Below are 18,301 nucleotides of genomic sequence, written 5' to 3'. Positions count from 1 at the left end.
TCATCAGTCAGTAGAGCAAAGTAAATCTCACACTTCAAAAAGAAAAGCTCCAATACAAAAAAAAAAAAAAAGTTCCTGCGTATTATTATATTAGCCCCATGCAAAACGGCCATCTGATTCTTTCTTTGTTTATTCAAATGCATTATTCCCCATATGTAAATTACTTCCAGATATTCATATTGATGGTCTAGAGTACTGAAGCAAGACAGTCTGGGCCATAAAATTATCTAATCATCATAAAGTTATCTGGAAAAGCATAGCTAAACTGAAAGGCCTGTGTTAAAGTAGGCTGGCTCATTTGCAGTGGATGCTGTTCCTTTCTAGTTTTTCAGCAATGAGAATGAAAAACCAGGAGAGTAGAAGGCAGCTCCCAAAACAGCATTTGGCAGATTGAAGCAGTTAGGACCTAATAAGTATCATATTAGTTGTACTAATATTTGCTGCCCTTCACCCAAGGAAATTTCCATAATTATTATCATGTATTTACATCACCAAATGAAATTCTGTATTTGCATTGTGGTTTAAAAGGCATACTGATTGTGATTTGATTAGTCATTAGCATATCAAATATGGAATATCAAGCTTTGGAAAGGTTGGAGGCTAGATTTCACTATCCTCAAACTGGGTGATTAATTGTATCTCTTTGAAAAAATGTGTTCATGATGACCTCCAATGTGTACATGTATCAGATTTGCCTCCCTGTAATGACCTTATTAGGCTTTCCTGGTAGCTCAGACAGTAAAGTATCTGCATGCAACGTGGGAGACCTGGGTTCAATCCCTGGGTTGGGAAAATTTCCCTGGAAGAGGGCATGGCAACCCACTCCAGTATTCTTGCCTAGAGAATCCCTATGGACAGAGGAGCCTGGCAGGCTACAATCCATGGGGTAACAGTCGGACATGACTGAGCAACTAAGCACAATGATCCTATATAGGTCTAGACAATAAGATGTCTTATGCCCCATTTCAGTGAGCAGTGCTGAAATTTTTGTATGTATTATTAGATGTCTATATTTGGGATAAATCTCAGTTATGATCAGAAAACCAATTTCAACATTCCTAATAGGAAAGTGAAATTTGAAATTCCTTTCTAAACCAAGCAACATTTAGATCTATACTATCTTAAAATTTGTTCACCAGGTTTGTTTTAGGGAACTGTATTAAAAACAGGTTATTTTGGAAAATTTTGAGAACTGAGAAAAACCTGGACATTATTAAGATGAAATTGTAGCTTTTAATTCAATATAATAAAAAAAATTTTTTTTGAATGCTTATGTGCCACCCACAAAGAAGTTCACCGAGAGAGAAAGGGAAGGTGGGTTGGGGGGTTGGATAGCAATGAGGGGAGAAAGAGAATCTTTGGCTTTAGAGAGCTTACCATTGAGAAGGAGTTATCATGAAAAAATACTGATAATAGCTATAATTTATTGCCTACTTATAAGAATAATACTATTAATATTATTACCACTATATCAATACTATGTCTCTTATGTCTCCTGCTTTCGCAGGTGAGTTCTTTACCACTAGCGCCACTTGGAAAGCCCTATATCAGTGCTAATATTAATCAATACTAATAAATAGTCTACATAATATCAATGCTAGTAAATATTTTCAGAATGTTTACTATTCTCTGGGCACCATCCAAAATATTCTCAACATTATCTTGGCTAACCTGTCCACAAGTCTATGAGTTTACATGCACCTGTCATGGAAGAGGACACTGTAACTTAGAGATATTACTTAAGCTAGAAAACGGTAGGATTTATCTGGTTCCAAGAGTCTGTTGAAAAGCAACTTACAGAATTCTAAACAATATATATAGGACAAGACAAAATACATCTGTGAGAGTACTCAAGCCAGGATTGTTAATGCCGACATGGCAGGTGGCTTTACCTGTTTTGCTCACTGATATACACCATTTCTAGAAATGTATCTAGTAAATAAATAAAAGATGCTCAGGAAAGATGTGTGGCATTGAATTACATCTCAGGGAGATAAATTTGCATTCTTTAGGTATGGGAGTTAGAGTGGGAGAAAAGATTCAGAAGGATTATCTGAAGAAAGTTTTGAAGGCCTAGTGTGTGCATGCTCAGTCACTGCATCACATTTGACTCTTTGCAACCCTATGGACTGTAGCCCACCAGGCTCCTCTGTCCATGGGATTCTCTAGGCAAGAATGCTGGAGTGAGTTGCCATGCCTCCTCCAGGGATTTTCCCAACCCAGGGATCTAACCCATGTCTCCTGTGTCTCCTGCATTGGAGGCAAATTCTTTACCACTGAGCCATCAGGGAAGCCCTTTTAAAGGTCTCACTGGCATCCAACTGTTAAGTTCTCACTTGCTAACTCTTCCACCCACTACAGTCCTCCTGATAGCAAGGACAACTGAAGCCCTCTTGGAACACTCTTCAGGTTAAGGGGATCTCCAGAGTCACTTTCTGAATGTTAAGGAAAGAAGGTCTGGGTAGCTCAGTACCCAGACCCATTTTTTTTCCCCATTTTTTAGATATAAGGCTGATGTCAGATAAGTGTTTATTTAGGAAAAAAAAATAGTAACTGAAAATAAGTCAGTCACTCAAAAGGAATGAGAGTTTTAAGCATCCTAAATTCTTTAATGGCGGCTCTTGGATTATCACTGCTCAAGCAAGTTCTAACCCAACCAAGATGCTGGAAGGAAGAGTACACAGGCCAGCAAGGGTGATCAGGCCATCAGGCCAGCAAGGGTGATGAAGCCCATCAAGCCAGATGAAGGCCCCTCAGGCCAGGAAGGGTGATGAAACTCATGGCTGCCTGTTTCCACATTCTGGGTTCACCTGTGTAGTAACCATAAGCATAATTAACTCATCCAACAATAATCCAGGCCAACCCCAACAAAGACAATAAGGAGCTTTGCCAATATGAACTGACAAAAAGAAGAGGGTGGAATGACTGCTTTCTGGCCACATATAGGGATAAAGGAATGCCTTGTTCTATCGATACGGATGCCTGGAGATCACAGTAAAGAGCCGATGCAATCTGTTCTGTGGGAAAGACAAAGAAATGGAAGCAACATTTAAAGAAAAGTCTGAGAATAAATTTCTCAGGCATGCAAATACTGATTAAGTGTCAATACTGTGCCAGTCCTCTTACCAGGCACAGTGGATGCAGAAAAATTTCTGTTCTCAAAATAATAGGCCTTTAAAGGAACAGATACACACCCAATGAGTTCAATGAGAGTAGGTCTGTGCTCATTATGATCAAGTAGGAAGACAATATTGGGGAAGGGGGATCATCTGAAGCAGGAAGAGGAAACCAGTGGTTTGGAAAGTATAATGAGATGGGATGGACATGTTGCAATAGACATTAAAAGCACAGAATTGAAGAAAATATAAGAAAAACTTATCCTAAGTAGAGTTTAGTCAGACTAATTTTGATACTAATATTTATACTTACTAGATACAACCACTAACTAGCAAATATCTAGAAAAGGACAGGTATTTGACCATAACTTCTGATTTTATTGAACTAGTCACTCTGGAACAATTTAATTTCTCCATGACAGTGATGCCTAGGAAAGAATAAGAGATGTAATATATCTAGGTTTTCATTAAGTCCTCTGACACTGATTTATATGCCATTCTTCATCAAGAAATTTGGAATGTTTTGTGAGGTCAGTGGATAACTGCAGGAAAGCTCATGCCGATAGGTGATGATCAATGATTGTGTGACAACCTGGGGTCATGAAGAGTGGTCCCACTGTGGTCAGTTCTGAGGTCCAGTGTTTTTGTACATTTTATTAATGATTGGGAAGATAGCCTCACCCTCAGCTTAATGAGTACACTATCTCTTCCCATCTGGGAAGACTGCCAGCACTACAAGGCACAAAAATGGAATTCAAATGTCCCTGGTTAATTGGAAATTGGTCTATCAAAAGTGTGAATTAAGCCATAGGGACACACCCTCTATATTTAGGGAATAATCAGTAGCTACTTGAGTATAAGCATTAACGCTCTAGCATAACCCCTAGAGAACTCTTTATTGACCACATTCAGTTTACAACAGAAATCCAGTTTGTTAACAGTATTCACAGTGCCTAGTATGTCCTAGGTGGAGAACTCTTCTTCTCTTTACTTTTCTCATTTTAAAAAAAGGATTTCAGGGAAAGAGATAGCCAGCAAATGTCATTTGATGAAATATAATGTGTCAGATTTCTTTTATTCTAAATAATTCTTCATATCCCTTTTTACAAATAGTAAGGTTTCAAGCAATATTTATTAAACGAATAAATGACATGAGGAAATAACAGACATTAGATTATGACTGAAGTAGAAGTCACTCATTTCTATTAGCTTTAGTCGCTAAGTCATGTTTGACTTTCTGCAACCCCATAGACTGTAGTCCGCCAGGCTCCTCCATCCATGGGATTCTCCAGGCAAGAGAACTGAAGTGGGTTGCCATTGCCTTCTCCAGGAGATCTTCCCAATGCAGGGATTGAACCCAGGCATTGCAAGTGGATTCTTTACCATCTGAGCCTTAGTCATTTAAATGGCACTTATTGTTCTTTTGCTATTTTCCAGATATGTGTTCGTCATTGGAAATACAGTAATAAGGAGTCATTGAGCCAGCTCAAAAGGAGAAAGCAGGCAGTTAAAAAAAAGAAAGAAAAGAAATACAATGGTATGTGGCAAATCAAATCATGTAAGAGATAAAAATCAGAACATAAGACAATAGAGAATAAGAAGCTATCTATACTGAAGCAGGAACCATGATCTGGCCAAGGTAAAATTTGATTAATTAATGGCTTGAACTGAAGTTTCAAGGATGAGTTATTTTTAATGATGGGGCATATGTGTATGTTTGTATGAATAACTGCGTGTGTATATGAGTATGAGTGTGGGAGGGGCAGCAGGAGGAGAGGAGATTTTTCTTTCTCGAAGAGGAAACAGAACTGGCAAAGACACATGATAGATTTTGCTAGGGGATTTACCGACAATCCCTTCCCTCTCTTTAGAAACGATAACACTAGAGACAAGATGGCTTAAATAAAATCAAATGAAATTTAACTTAGGCATAAGATTGTCTGTTAGTGCTTTAACATTGGGAAGGAATGTTCACACAATATTGATGTTTGTTCCTAGAAGTCATTTAAAATGGAATTTTAAAAACTCTATTGAATAAAAGATTCTTTAAATTCTATATTGCTTTACAATTTTCAAAACTTTTATATACATGGTTTCATATAATCACATAATGACCCTTTTTCCCATACCCTTTTTTTCTATATTGCTGCTTCTACTTTTGTTCTCCCTAATTTATTTTTGGGATGCCAGCAAGATGACAAAGTAAGAGATATCAGCCTTTTCTCACGCTCCAACAAATGACAATAGAGAGCTATCTACAACAAAAGTAGCCTTGGGAGAGTTCAAGGGTCCAATTAAGAACCTGTAGCAAAACCTTAGAGTGAAAAACTGGAGAACTGCCACACATAAAGGATCACTGGGGAAAGCAGCTGAGAGGAAATGTCTGGTGATATAGAGGAATGAAGGAGAATGGGTAAGGCTAACATTATCAGCACACCCTGGGTGTCATTTGGGGCTACAGTGGTCTCCACAATGTGGAGGACTCAGCAGCCTTTGCCTTTGAGAGTTTCTACAGAGCTTATGGTAGCTGTGGACTCCCCACAATTTTCATAGCAGAAGACCCCATAGTATTTGTCAGCAGGGCCTCCAGAGGCCTATTCCACAGAAGATACTGGAAGCTGTTGCAACTGAAGTAACCAACAGCCACAGTCACTGTAGAGTAACCAGAGAGGCAGATGCTGTTGTCCTGTGGCCCAGAAAGAGCTGCTACTGTGTTGCCCGAGGACCTGGGATACAGCACCCACCAACCTTGGACACACCCTTCACCCCAGAGCTGCAGGGGCTCCATGTGGGCTCACATCTTAGGTCCACACTCCAAGACCACTCTATGGGCACCTGTTTTTCAGGTCTTAGCTCTGAGGTTGCTGTGCACACACCCACACTCTGGACTCAGCACTCTGGCTGCTCCATATACACCTCAGGCACCAGAACCAACATCACTGTGGTAGTGTGAGCATCCTGGGCCCCTGAGCTGTTGTCCCCGCCTTGCACGCCTGTGTTCCATTGTGGCAGCTTGGCGTGTGCTTGTGTCTCTTTCATCAGTGCTGCTATGGATTGGCCAGTGCCCCAGATCCTAGAGCCACTGCAACTCTGCGAACACTTGGATTTCAAACCTGGTTTCACAGCTGCTCCACAGGCATCTGCATATCAGATACCAGTGCCATCAGCACCACAAGAGTGCCCACAAGCTCCCAGCCAGGAACTCCTTGGCCACACCCTTCATGGGAGAAAAAGAGATGAAGTGATTCCCTACCTTCTGCATTTGTCCTTGAGGGTCCGTGAAACATTCACCAACACAGACCTCAGCTGATGAAGCTAAGTAAGACTTGCTACTGGACTTCCCCAGGAGCCACAACTAATACATCCCCTAGCTGGCACCCTCACCTCCACCCACAGGTGAAGTCTTCCCCCACAAAAACAAATCCATAGTCTGGAAAAGGCGACTTTTTCATCAAATGCGCAAACATCAACACAAAGCTACAAGAAACATAAAAAATGAACAAAACATGACACCGTCAGAGAAACTCAGTAAGTTTCCAGTGGCAAACTCTAAGGAAATGGAGACCTAAACATCACTGGACAGAGATGCAAAATAATCATTCTGAGGAAGGCGATACAACAAAATCAGGGGAAAAAATATGGACAAAATGAGAAGTTGAAAAGAGAGATTTGTTATAAAAAGAGAACCAAACAGAAATTCTGGAGCTGAAGAATAAAATGAATAATTAAAGAAACAAACAAACAAACAAACAAACACAGTGTTGCTCAGCCATTAAGTCATGTCTGACTCTTTGCAACCCCATGAACTGCAGCACGCCAGGCTTCCCTGTCCTTCACCATCTCCCTGAATGTGCTCAAACTCAGTCCACTGAGTCAGTGATGCCATCCAATCATCTCATTCTCTGTTGCTCCCTTTTCCTCTTGCCCTCAATCTTTCCCAGCATCAGGATTTTTCGAGTGAGTCAACTCTTCATATTGGGTGGCCAAAAAACACAGTAGAGAGCATCAAAAGCAGATCCGATTAAGCAAAAGAAAGAATCAGAGAATTCAAGATGAAATTAGGTAGTCAGCAGAGAAAAAGAAAAAAATTTTGAAAAAGGTGAAGAAAGCTTGTCTAAATTATGGAACACCATTGGATGAAACAATATTCACATTTTGCAAGTCACAGAAGAAGAGAGATAAAGGGAAGAAAGAAAACGTATATAATGAATATGGCTGAATATGTTCCAACTCTGAGAAGAGAGATGGACATCCAAGTACATGAAACTCATAGGTTCCATTCAGATTCAACCTGAAGAAAACTTCAGGAAGACACATGATAATAGCAGTGTCAAAATAAAGAAGACCAAAAAGATGAAAGCAGAAAGGAAACAAACAAAAAACAAAGGAGACCCTTAAGGCTATCAGAGTATTTCTCAACAGAAATTATGCAGTCCAGGGGAGAGTCTGATGTCGACATTCAATCTTGCCATTTCCTGCTTGACCATATTTAGTTTACCTTGATTCAGAGATCCAACATTACAGGTTCCTATGCAATAATGTTCTTTACATCATCGGACTTTATTTTCACTGTCCAATAGTATGAAAAGACAAAAAGACCTATAACTAATAAGAAGACTAAGTCAGTAACCAAAAATCTCCCAACAAAGAAAAGAACAGGATCATGTTGCTACCTTGGTGAATTCTAAAAAACATTTACAGGAATATTAATGCCACTAATTGTGAAACTCTTCCAAAAAGTTAAAAAGGAAGGAATACTTCCAAACTTATTTTCTAAAGCCAAGACTACAGTGATACCAAAGCCAAACAAAGTAGAAACGGCGACAGATTTTATCTTCTTGGGCTCCAAAATCACTGCGAACAGTGTCTGCAGCCATGAAATTAAAAGATGCTTGCTCCTTGGAAGAAAAGCTACAACAAACCTAGACAGCATATTAAAAAGCAGAGACATCACTTTGCTGACAAAGGTCCGTATAGTCAAAGCCATAGTTTGAGAGCTGGTCTGTAAAGAAGGCTGAGCACTGAAGAATTGATGCTTTTGAATTGTGGTGCTGGAGAAGACTCTTGAGAGCTCCTTGTACTGCAAAGAGATCAAATAAGTCAATCCTGAAGGAAAGTAATCTTGAATATTCATTGGAAGGACTGATGCTGAAGCTCCAATACTACAGCCAAATGATGTGAAGAGCTGACTCACTGGAAAAGACCCCACTGCTGGAAAAGTTTGAGGGCAAGAGGAGAAGAGGGTGATATAGGATGAGATAGTCACATGGCATCACTGACTCAATGGACATGAATTTGAGCAAACTCTGGGAGATGGTGAAGGACAGGGAAGGCTGAAGTATTGCAGTCCAAGGGGTTGCAGTCAGCACAACTTAGCAACTGAACAACAAACAACAAATGACAACTAAAATAAGATTCTGTGTGTAAGTATATACATATATCTTCAAATATGCAAATGTACAGAAATATCTATACTGTTAATCACATTTATTCATACTTATCTATGTATAGATTGTTTTTAGAAAATTATATACATATGTAAATTTTAGAACATGAATATTTTAAAATATAATTATCAGTAATATATGAAAGACAATGTCCCTAAACTGGTTTTCAAATTCAGGACCGAACCACTTTGGGTAACATATTGCAGTTGAATATCTTTTTCTTGGAATGTATGGGGCCCATTATTTCTACCATCATATTTTAAGAGGCAGCAGATGCTAAATAAAATTATCACACAATATCTTGCAAAAGAATCACAGAGGCAATTCTTTCTTATTACCACCCATATCCTCTTTAAATTGCCTTTCATGTGGCTATATTTTCTCTCTGAAACTGTCCTGATTTTACTCAAAGCACTTAAAATATATTTGGGAGTTTAAAAAATACAATATATAATTTCCCTGACTTCAGCCCTCTCCATGGATAATAAACTTACAATTTAGCCATCAATTCAGTTTAGTCCCTCAGTCGTGTCCGACTCTTTGCGACCCCATGAGTTGCAGCACATCAGGCCTCCCTGTCCATCACTAACTCACAGAGTTTACTGAGACTCACGTCCATCGAGTCAGTGATGCCAACCAGCCATCTCATCCTCTGTCGTCCCCTTCTCCTCCTGCCCCCAATCCCTCCCAGCATCAGAGTCTTTTCCAATGAGTCAACTCTTCAGATCAGGTGGCCAAAGTATTGGAGTTTCAGCTTTAGCATCATTCCTTCCAAAGAAATCCCAGGGCTGATCTCCTTTAGGATGGACTGGTTGGATCTCCTTGCAGTCCAAGGGACTCTCAAGAGTCTTCTCCAACACCACAGTTCAAAAGCATCAATTCTTCAGTGCTCAGCTTTCTTCACAGTCCAACTCTCACATCCATACATGACCACAGGAAAAACCATAGCCTTGACTAGACGGACCTCTGTTGGCAAAGTAATGTCTCTGCTTTTCAATGTGCTATCTAGGTTGGTCATAACTTTCCTTCCAAGGATTAACTGTCTTTTAATTTCATGGCTGCAGTCACCATCTACAGTGATTTTGGAGCCCCCCAAAATAAAGTCTGACACTGTTTCCACTGTTTCCCATTCTGTTTCCCATGAAGTATGGGACCAGATGCCATGATCTTAGTTTTCTGAATGTTGAGCTTTAAGCCAACTTTTTCACTCTCCTCTTTCACTTTCATCAAGAAGCTTTCTAGTTCCTCTTCACTTTATGCCATAAGGGTGGTGTCATCTGCATATCTGAGGTTATTGATATTTCTCCCAGCAATCTTGATTCCAGCTTGTGCTTCTTTCAGCCCAGCGTTTCTCATGATGTACTCTGCATACAAGTTAAATAAGCAGGGTGACAATATACAGCCTTGACATACTCCTTTCCCTATTTGGAACCAGTCTGTTGTTCCATGCCATAATGACTGTCAAATACATTTTCAATATTTATGCATTTATGTAAATGGAATATCTCATAAAGGCATTTACATGTTAATAAATCACGTTTATATATGGGATAAACAATATTTTTAAAAGAGTATAACTATTTTAAATTAAGATTGGTCTAGACAATTCAGAACATACAGTGGTTATATTTATGACTAGTTAGATATTCCAGTTTCATGGAGGGCCACTGACAAGGTCATAATGACTACATATCCACACAAAGAAGTTTATCCCCTAGGTTTACAGGTAAGCTTTCTTTTTCACACACTTAGCTTCCTTTAGCTTTGAAAAATGCACATGCAATATTTGTGTACATACCCATATGTGCCCGGGCCCTCAAGGTGCTATTCTTGACACCGAAGTTAGTTTCTCAGAGCTGCAATTCTTTGAGGAAATGGGAAAAATCATCCTGACAGAGTATCCCTTAGCCTATGTACATCTGCAACTATATCCATGGTGACATGACACAAGAAATAAAAATTCAGGAGATTAAAGACTCGATAGTCTTGAACCCTGCTTCCAGCCGCTAAGTCATCATTTGATATCTGACACAGATTTTCCTTCTGACCTACACCAGATAGGTTAATCATTTTATGCCTCAGTTTCCTTATTCATGAAATGTAGTAGGAAAATAAATCTTGTCCCAGGGGAAAAAGCTGTTGTTGGGTTTGGGTGATGGAGTGTGATACACATGCTGAGTGAGTCCTCACTATGCACATTATGGCCCGATATGCTCACGCCATGTAAAAACTAGCCAATTTACAGATCCGTGTAAGCATTGTGCTTGACATATAAAAGTGAAGGTTAGAAATATCTTTCAATTGTTATTTTTGAGCCTAATTAAGCACTAAAATAATGTAAAATATAGCTCATAATTTTCTGCATTTTCCTGGGCATGCTGTTCTTAGTAAGACAGGATATTAGTTTGACTTCATAATAAAATTGTACTAAATTCACCTAGTTCTTCATCTGTATTATTAATTGCAGTGCCTGTCTCATGAATGTATTGATTTTTGTGCCAATCTCTGTTCTTGTCACAAGTTTTTTCACACAAATTAGCTTCTCCAAATGCAGTACCCTCGTATACTATACAAAATATATTGGCATGACTTTATAATTTGACCTTTACATCTTCTGAGGAACCAGGCCATTTCAGGACTAAAAGTCATATTTTTCAGTTCATTTTATTCCATTCATTTTTAACTTCTATTGAGTTCTCCACAAAGTGAAGTATGCATTCTGCACAAAACTTTCTTTGAATGTTATAGTTGAACACAGGTAATTCAAATACAGGTTTTACATTTTTGAAGCATGGATAACTCATTTTTAGAGCATGGTTAAACTAAGCACCCTTATTTAAAAGAAAGAATAAGTAAAAAGATGAAAACTGTATCATGAGTGGAATGAACATTTAGAAGGACACTTGAAAGATAACATGGTTATTTGTTACCAGTTCAGAGAAGCAATGACATGGTTTTACTTAATTTTTTTTTCAGAGAGTCAATGTCCACAGTCTGTGGAGCAATGTTAAAAAGTGAGTGTGCTTTTCTGAAGTTTAATAAGCTATATTCTGGTTACCCACATTCGCCCAGAATTAATAACTATCTTGGAAGAACTTCCCAATAACATAGGCGAGTTATAGCCAGTCTGAGAGGTATAATGTCTCAACCACCTGCTATTCCATTTATCTAAAAATTTTCACTGAGAAGCTTTTATTTTCTAATCTCTCCTTTTAGTTTTTTTTAAAAAACATTATTGTTAGTTTATATATTTGGGATCTTTCCATTTTTAGATGCAGAAAATTTTTATTGTTAAAGATTTTAGGTGCAGTAATGAAATATTTCTTAGATTTAGAGATAATAATCTTTCTATGGCATGGCAGTAGAGCTTCAAAATAGAAGATAATTAATTGTCTTCTAACTAATTTATGGATAACATTCAACTAATAGGTAAAATAAGATTGCTGTTTTCACTTCCATCATTTTCTGGAAATTTTGTTGTCCCTTCTCTAAAATCAGACTTTATGCTCAACAAAACACATTTGGACTAAAGAAAATTAGACACGATGATCAAAATCAGAAGAGCAATTCAGAAAGAAAAACTCTACAAATATTTAAAATACATATTTAAGAGTAGAAGTTAACATATTTATATTGATGCATGTTATGAACTGATGTTATTGGATATGACAACCCATTTTATTTATTATCTATTTATTGTGTTTACTTATAAACTTCTTTTTGAAAAATTATTTAAAATAGCTTGCAACCTCTGAATGGACCCTATCAACATTGCTCACCAAGGAAATTTAAATCCATAAATCCATTTTTTTCTGAGCTATTTCCAATGTCATTTGAGCTCATATTCAAAATGATCCTCTTACAGAGTAGAGTCTAAGGGAAAAGGAGCTGGATATGGACAATTCATTGGAGACTGAATTTTATAGTTGCCTTAAAATTCAATGATATTAATGAAAAAATGACACAGACAAATCATCACTGTAGTCATCAAACTCCCCTAAGTAAAGCAGAACCTAAGAATTTGCGGTATGTAATGAGGAAGGAGAGAGAGAAAGAGAATGGATTATAATGACTGAGCATTCAGGATCATATAAACATCATGATTTTTATCCTCTTTTACATGAAGTCATCACTAGCCAGCCTTAGTTCTTAAAGCAAATTTGAAAATGTGAGCTTTTCACAATTTCTCATAGAGTAACTCCTGATCTTTGTTCTATCCTCTTACAACTCAAAGCAAGTAGTCATGATTCCTAAAAGATTGTACTGATAGAATGCTTTCTAGAAAATTCAAATGTGTCATTAATTTGTAACTCAGTGATAACTATCAATAAATAAAACCTCATTTAAAGAATATTTTGCACTAATAATTTTTAAGTGAAGGAAATAAAGTACCATGAGCATTCATTTTAGTGTCAGTTAATTGGATTCAGTCGATGAGTATTAACAATAGCTTTCATGTATATGGTAGATTTCTCTCTCTCTTTCCTCTCTCAGATAACACACACATGCACACACAAAGAAGTGAAGAGCTAAGCAGGCTAGGGTTGGATTCGTGGATCCACAAAGACATCTAAGTTAGCCCTAGGTTCTACTCCCCAAATCACAAGATGGCTGTTAGTGTACCAGCCATCTGCACAGGAAAGAGTTAACTCAGCAGGCCTGAGTTGCTCAAGCTTCGTGTATTCCCAGTAGTGGGTCTGTCTTTGTGACCAGATTAGCCCTTGACCAGTCCTAGGAATTGAAGTCTTTGAATACTCTGATAAGAGTGTTTTGTAGGCTTGGGGTCTTTCACCACACTATATCAGTTTTTGTTAGATAAGTTGTACAAAAGAGAATATGGTGAATACCTGCCTTCCTTTGGGGCTCTGGAGGGACTGTGGTAAATCCTGCAGGCATTGCATGTTTTTTGTGACTGATCCCCATGAAAACATGGACACTTAGGTTGAGGCACATTTAAGCTTCCCTGATAGAAAACATGCTGCTTGTGTTTTCACACACAGTTGCTAGAGTACTTTGTACATCATTTTCAGCTCCACTGGGAGCAGAATTTTGGAAGCTTGAGACTGGTTTTCCTCCAGATTTTGCCCCATGCATCTTTTCCCTTTGTGATTTTATGTTGTATAATTTTGCTTTAATAAACCACAAAAACAAGAATTTCTGGATTCTGTAAATCCTTTTAGCAAATCAACAAATCTGAAAGTGGTTTAGGAAGTCCTGACACACTATCATATTCTCATTTGAGACATCAGAAAGGAAGATGCACAGAGGGAGGAAAGAAAAGCTACCTTGAATCTTCACACAACATCTGTTTAAATCTCAACTTGTTCCTTTATCTCTATCTTCATCTGGGCACAATGCCCAGGATTCTGTTGGCAAGAAAAAGAGAATGAATATTGGGCAGGCAACCAGCTGAGTTGTTGCCCACCCAAACATCACTGTGCACCTTTTCCCCCCATATATGGAAGAAGCAGAACCTCCCTCATAGGAAACAATCCCAGTGTCTCGGAGAGTTTCTACATAGAGCTCAAGTCCAGGATCTTTGAGTTAAATCAAGATCTGCATATATCATTTTTCAGTGTGGCTCCTGTGACCTGTAGACTAAAATACAATAAGAGGAGAATGAGAAATGCATGACAATTTTATGCTATCTAATAGGAATAGCTTTGAGGTCTAGCCCTGGAAGTGAAATAAATTCTATGATTAGCCAATGGGATAGGCCCTGATGCACTTATTGCACGTGCTACCCTCTATTCTGGAGAAGGCACTGGCGACCCACTCCAGCACTCTTGCCTGGAAAATCCCATGGATGGAGGAGCCTGGTAGGCTGCAGTCCATGGGATCGCTAAGAGTCAGACAGGACTGAGCGACTTCACTTTCACTTTTCACTTTGATGCATTGGAGGAGGAAATGGCAACCCACTCCAGTGTTCTTTCCTGGAGATTCCCAGGGACAGGGAAACCTGGTGGGCTGCCGTCTCTGGGGTCGCACAGAGTCAGACATGACTGAAGCGACTTAGCAGCAGCAGCAACCCTCTATTCATTTTCCTCTGAGGCCCTGGCTTTGATTCCTGGAAGAATCTTCTTTGTCTGATATCTCCTGGCCATATCTGAGGTGGGCATTGAACCTTCTTGGGGGTTGTATAGCACACTCACCTATACAGCATGCCCTCTCATCCCACCTCCTACCCTTGCAATTTTAAATGCCTAGAGATTGCTTTGTGAACCAACTCTTATACCTCATTGAGAAAAAGGTTTGGGATTTCTTTGGCAATACAGTTGTCAAAAATGTAGCATGCTTCTGGCCTATGAAAGCCATAGGCATGCTTCTGGCCTATAGCAGTCATGATGAGTTCCATGTACATGGGCTGCTTTGTCATTGATATTGCATTTCATTTATTATTTATGAAGATGTTGCATCAAAGAAAGTCAAAATATTGTTTATGCCTGCTCCTCAAGAGCTTAAGATCTAACTGATGAGGTGATGTATCAAAAAATGAAACAGTAAAAAAGAAAAAAAGAAAAAGCAACCTATGTTTATAAATTAAGAAAAAAGTGAATCAGATAGTAGGTGCTACACTGCAGGTCAATAATTATAGAAATTTCCTGCTGGAGTAATCCTGAAATACTTCCTGGAGAATATGAAGAGGTAGTTCTGTGAAGGAAAGACATTCAAAATTGCTGGAGGGGAAGGAGAAAGTCCTGCTAAAGAGACAGAATGATACTGGTATAGGATGGCATGCATAATGAAGGCAGACTATTCCTCTAACATGATGAGATATGAATCTATAGATTAATCTCAAAGATATCTGTTTGAGAATAATTATCAAATGGGTAAAACTTAAGGGATACAGTATTTAGGATGAAGATTTGACTACACTTGAACTGCTGTTGTTCAAACAAGACTAAGCACCCTTGCAGAGTCCTGGGTCACTGAGACAGCATAGTAGTGAGCTAGGTGAGGTACTTGGACTTTTGACACCACAGGAGGTAATGCAGAATAGAAGTGATCCGGTTGGTATCTGGATGCTGCATCTAAACTCAAATAGTTTGTGGCCTCAAATTTAAGGACAGCCTGCTTTTATCATCAGCGTAAGTTAATACTAAGTATCTGGAAAGTTTTCATTGATATTTCTGTTACAACACATACATGCTCCATCACTGCTTTCGGCCTTTTCTTTCTCTTCTTTCACATCCTCTTTCTTCAAGACTTTGGCATTCCTCTGCTCCATCCCCATGGCCCTAGGGACCAATATGGGATTCTCCTTTTACCCAAATGTAGTTTTTAGCTTAAATATGTTCCATTTTCATTATTAGCATCTGTGTTTTACTTCTCTTCCTCCAGCTTACTTTAGGTAGAAAGAGACTTATTAGTGAATTGGAAGAATCTCCAAAAAGTCTAGCAACAATGGAAGCTAAGAAAAACTAATCTAATGAAAGCTCCAACACTACTCAGTATAGCACTAGGCCCTCAGGCACTAGGAACCGTGCACTAGGATTTCCACTAGGGCTAAACACGAAGCATCAACCCCTTAAGCCACTGCCCATATGCTTTCAAAAAAGCCCAGCATCCCTGAATACACTTGTTGCCATTTCACTGCTGTCTTTGGACACTACTTAGCAACTGAACAACAACAACAAAATTAACAAAACTTATTAGCTCAATTTGGCCACAGAAAGGCTTATGCCCCAGTTGAATTTAATGCAAAAGCTGTTGAACCAAAAATAAATGAGTAATTTATATAGAAAAATAACATTTTCAGATCCCTTTTCAAGTGAATTTCTGTGCAGCTCTGGTTCTTCTAAGCAGGTATGACCACATGAACTCAGAAGGAGGAAGACAGCAATGAAATGGAAGCATTAGAATGGTATCATCTGTGTATCTGTGGTTGTTTCAGTCCATGGATTCTCCTTTTATTCAAAAAGAATAGCCAAAGAAGAAAAAGGAAGAGGAAAAAGAGTAGAAGAGGGAAAAGAATAGGAAGAAGGGGAAGGGGAGACCAAGAAGAATAGGAACAAGATAATGGAGGAGAAAGGGGAGAAAGAGAGGAGGAGGAGTGTTGGTATCAGTACTAGTGGTGCTGGTGATAGTAGTCGGAGTGGTGGTCCCGGTGGCGGTGGCGGTGGTGGAAGTGGTTTATCAGAAGAAAGGTCTTTGCTCCACTCTCCTTCTGTCTCAGCCTATGCACTTGTCTGTGTTTGCATCAAGCATTACATTCTACCCTCTTTCATTTGCAGGGATGTCACATCATTCTCCGGAGAAGGCAATGGCACCCCACTCCAGTACTCTTGCCTGGAAAATCCCATGGATGGAGGAGCCTGGTAGGCTGCAGTCCATGGGGTTGCCAAGAGTCGGACATGACTGAGCAACTTCACTTTCACTTCTCACTTTCATGCATTGGGGAAGGAAATGGCAACCCACTCCAGTGTTCTTGCCTGGAGAATCCCAGGGACGGGGGAGCCTGGTGGGCTGCCGTCTATGGGGTTGCACAGAGTTGGACACAGCTGAAGTGACTTAGCACATCATTCTCAAATCTAGTACTTGGCTTTTTGGGTGAGGAGATCCTTTCCCATCTCCTCTATTATCATGGCTGTTGATTCATAAGTGAAAGTGAAAGTTGCTCAGTCCTGTCCAACTCTTTGCAACCCCATGGACTATACACTCCATGGAATTCTCGGCCAGAATACTGGAGTGGGTAGCCTTTCCCTTCTCCAGGGGGTCTTCCCAACCCAGGGATCAAACAGGGGTCTCCTGCATTGCAGGCAGATTCTGTACCAACTGAGCTATCAGGGAAGCCCTGATAGCTTCATAGTTGATTCATAGGGCATTCTCTAATTCATCTGTGGCTCCAAATTTATGACTCTACTACTGCTTTCCTCTCAAAAAGTAAACATTTCCACCTTTCATCATCTCCAATAAACAAACACACAAGGTGTTTTTACCTGATCTTTGTATACCTGTAATCTGCTCTAGCTACATCTTTTCCCTTCATAGCCAAGGTTTTAAACACTGGATTTTCCTCTTTCTATTTCATATTTCCATTCTCATTTTTTTTTTTTTTTGTCTTTTGACTCACCGTGGTGTATACAGCTTCCAATTCAACTAGTCAAGTGGAAAATATTCTCAGAAAATTTCAAGAGTCCCCAAGTTGCCAAATCTCAGGCACACATTCAAGTTGGGATCTTCTTTAAACGACATATGGGGCTGTTAGACTGCTTTACATTCCAGCTCTTAAATGCCTTCATTTAAGAAGGCATTTGAACTACCCTGAACTACTGTCTCATGAAACAGTATCTCAAGAGTTTTCTTCTAAACAGATTCTGAACAGTCTTTCTCAATTAGCTTTCTGGGCTCTTCCTTCATATATTATTTTTAGTTGGTATTGCATTGTATTTCTTTCTTGGTCCAATTTTCTTCATAGTCTCAAGTTCTCCTTAAGTGATAATATGCATATCCGGGAACTGATAAACAATAAGATTATATGTATTTATCATAATGGAAAGAGCTTTAGACTGGTGTGTCTGTGTGTATGTATATGTATATACATACATATATATATATACACACATATAGGTGTGTATATGTACACTAGTCATACACACACACACACATTGAACAGTTCTAACTGAATGTCTAACAGAAAGGTCACCCTTACAATGTCCAGAACTGAATTCAATACCCCCTTTCACTGTCACCCTTATGTCACTCTCATAATGTCTATTCTCAGTATTAAGGGGTTGT

At 39.0% G+C, this 18,301-nt stretch overlaps 1 pseudogene; it reads left to right on the top strand.

The window, feature by feature from the left end:
• The first annotated feature begins 16,582 nt into the window (after window positions 1-16,582).
• LOC781698 (bcl-2 homologous antagonist/killer-like) overlaps window positions 16,583-18,301 on the top strand; it is a 138,680-nt pseudogene continuing 136,961 nt past the window's right edge.

Source organism: Bos taurus, chromosome 1 (assembly GCF_002263795.3).
Source record: "Bos taurus isolate L1 Dominette 01449 registration number 42190680 breed Hereford chromosome 1, ARS-UCD2.0, whole genome shotgun sequence".
NCBI lineage: Eukaryota > Metazoa > Chordata > Mammalia > Artiodactyla > Bovidae > Bos > Bos taurus.
Note: the sequence above shows the minus strand (reverse complement) of the source record. Positions and strands in the feature narration are given on the sequence as shown.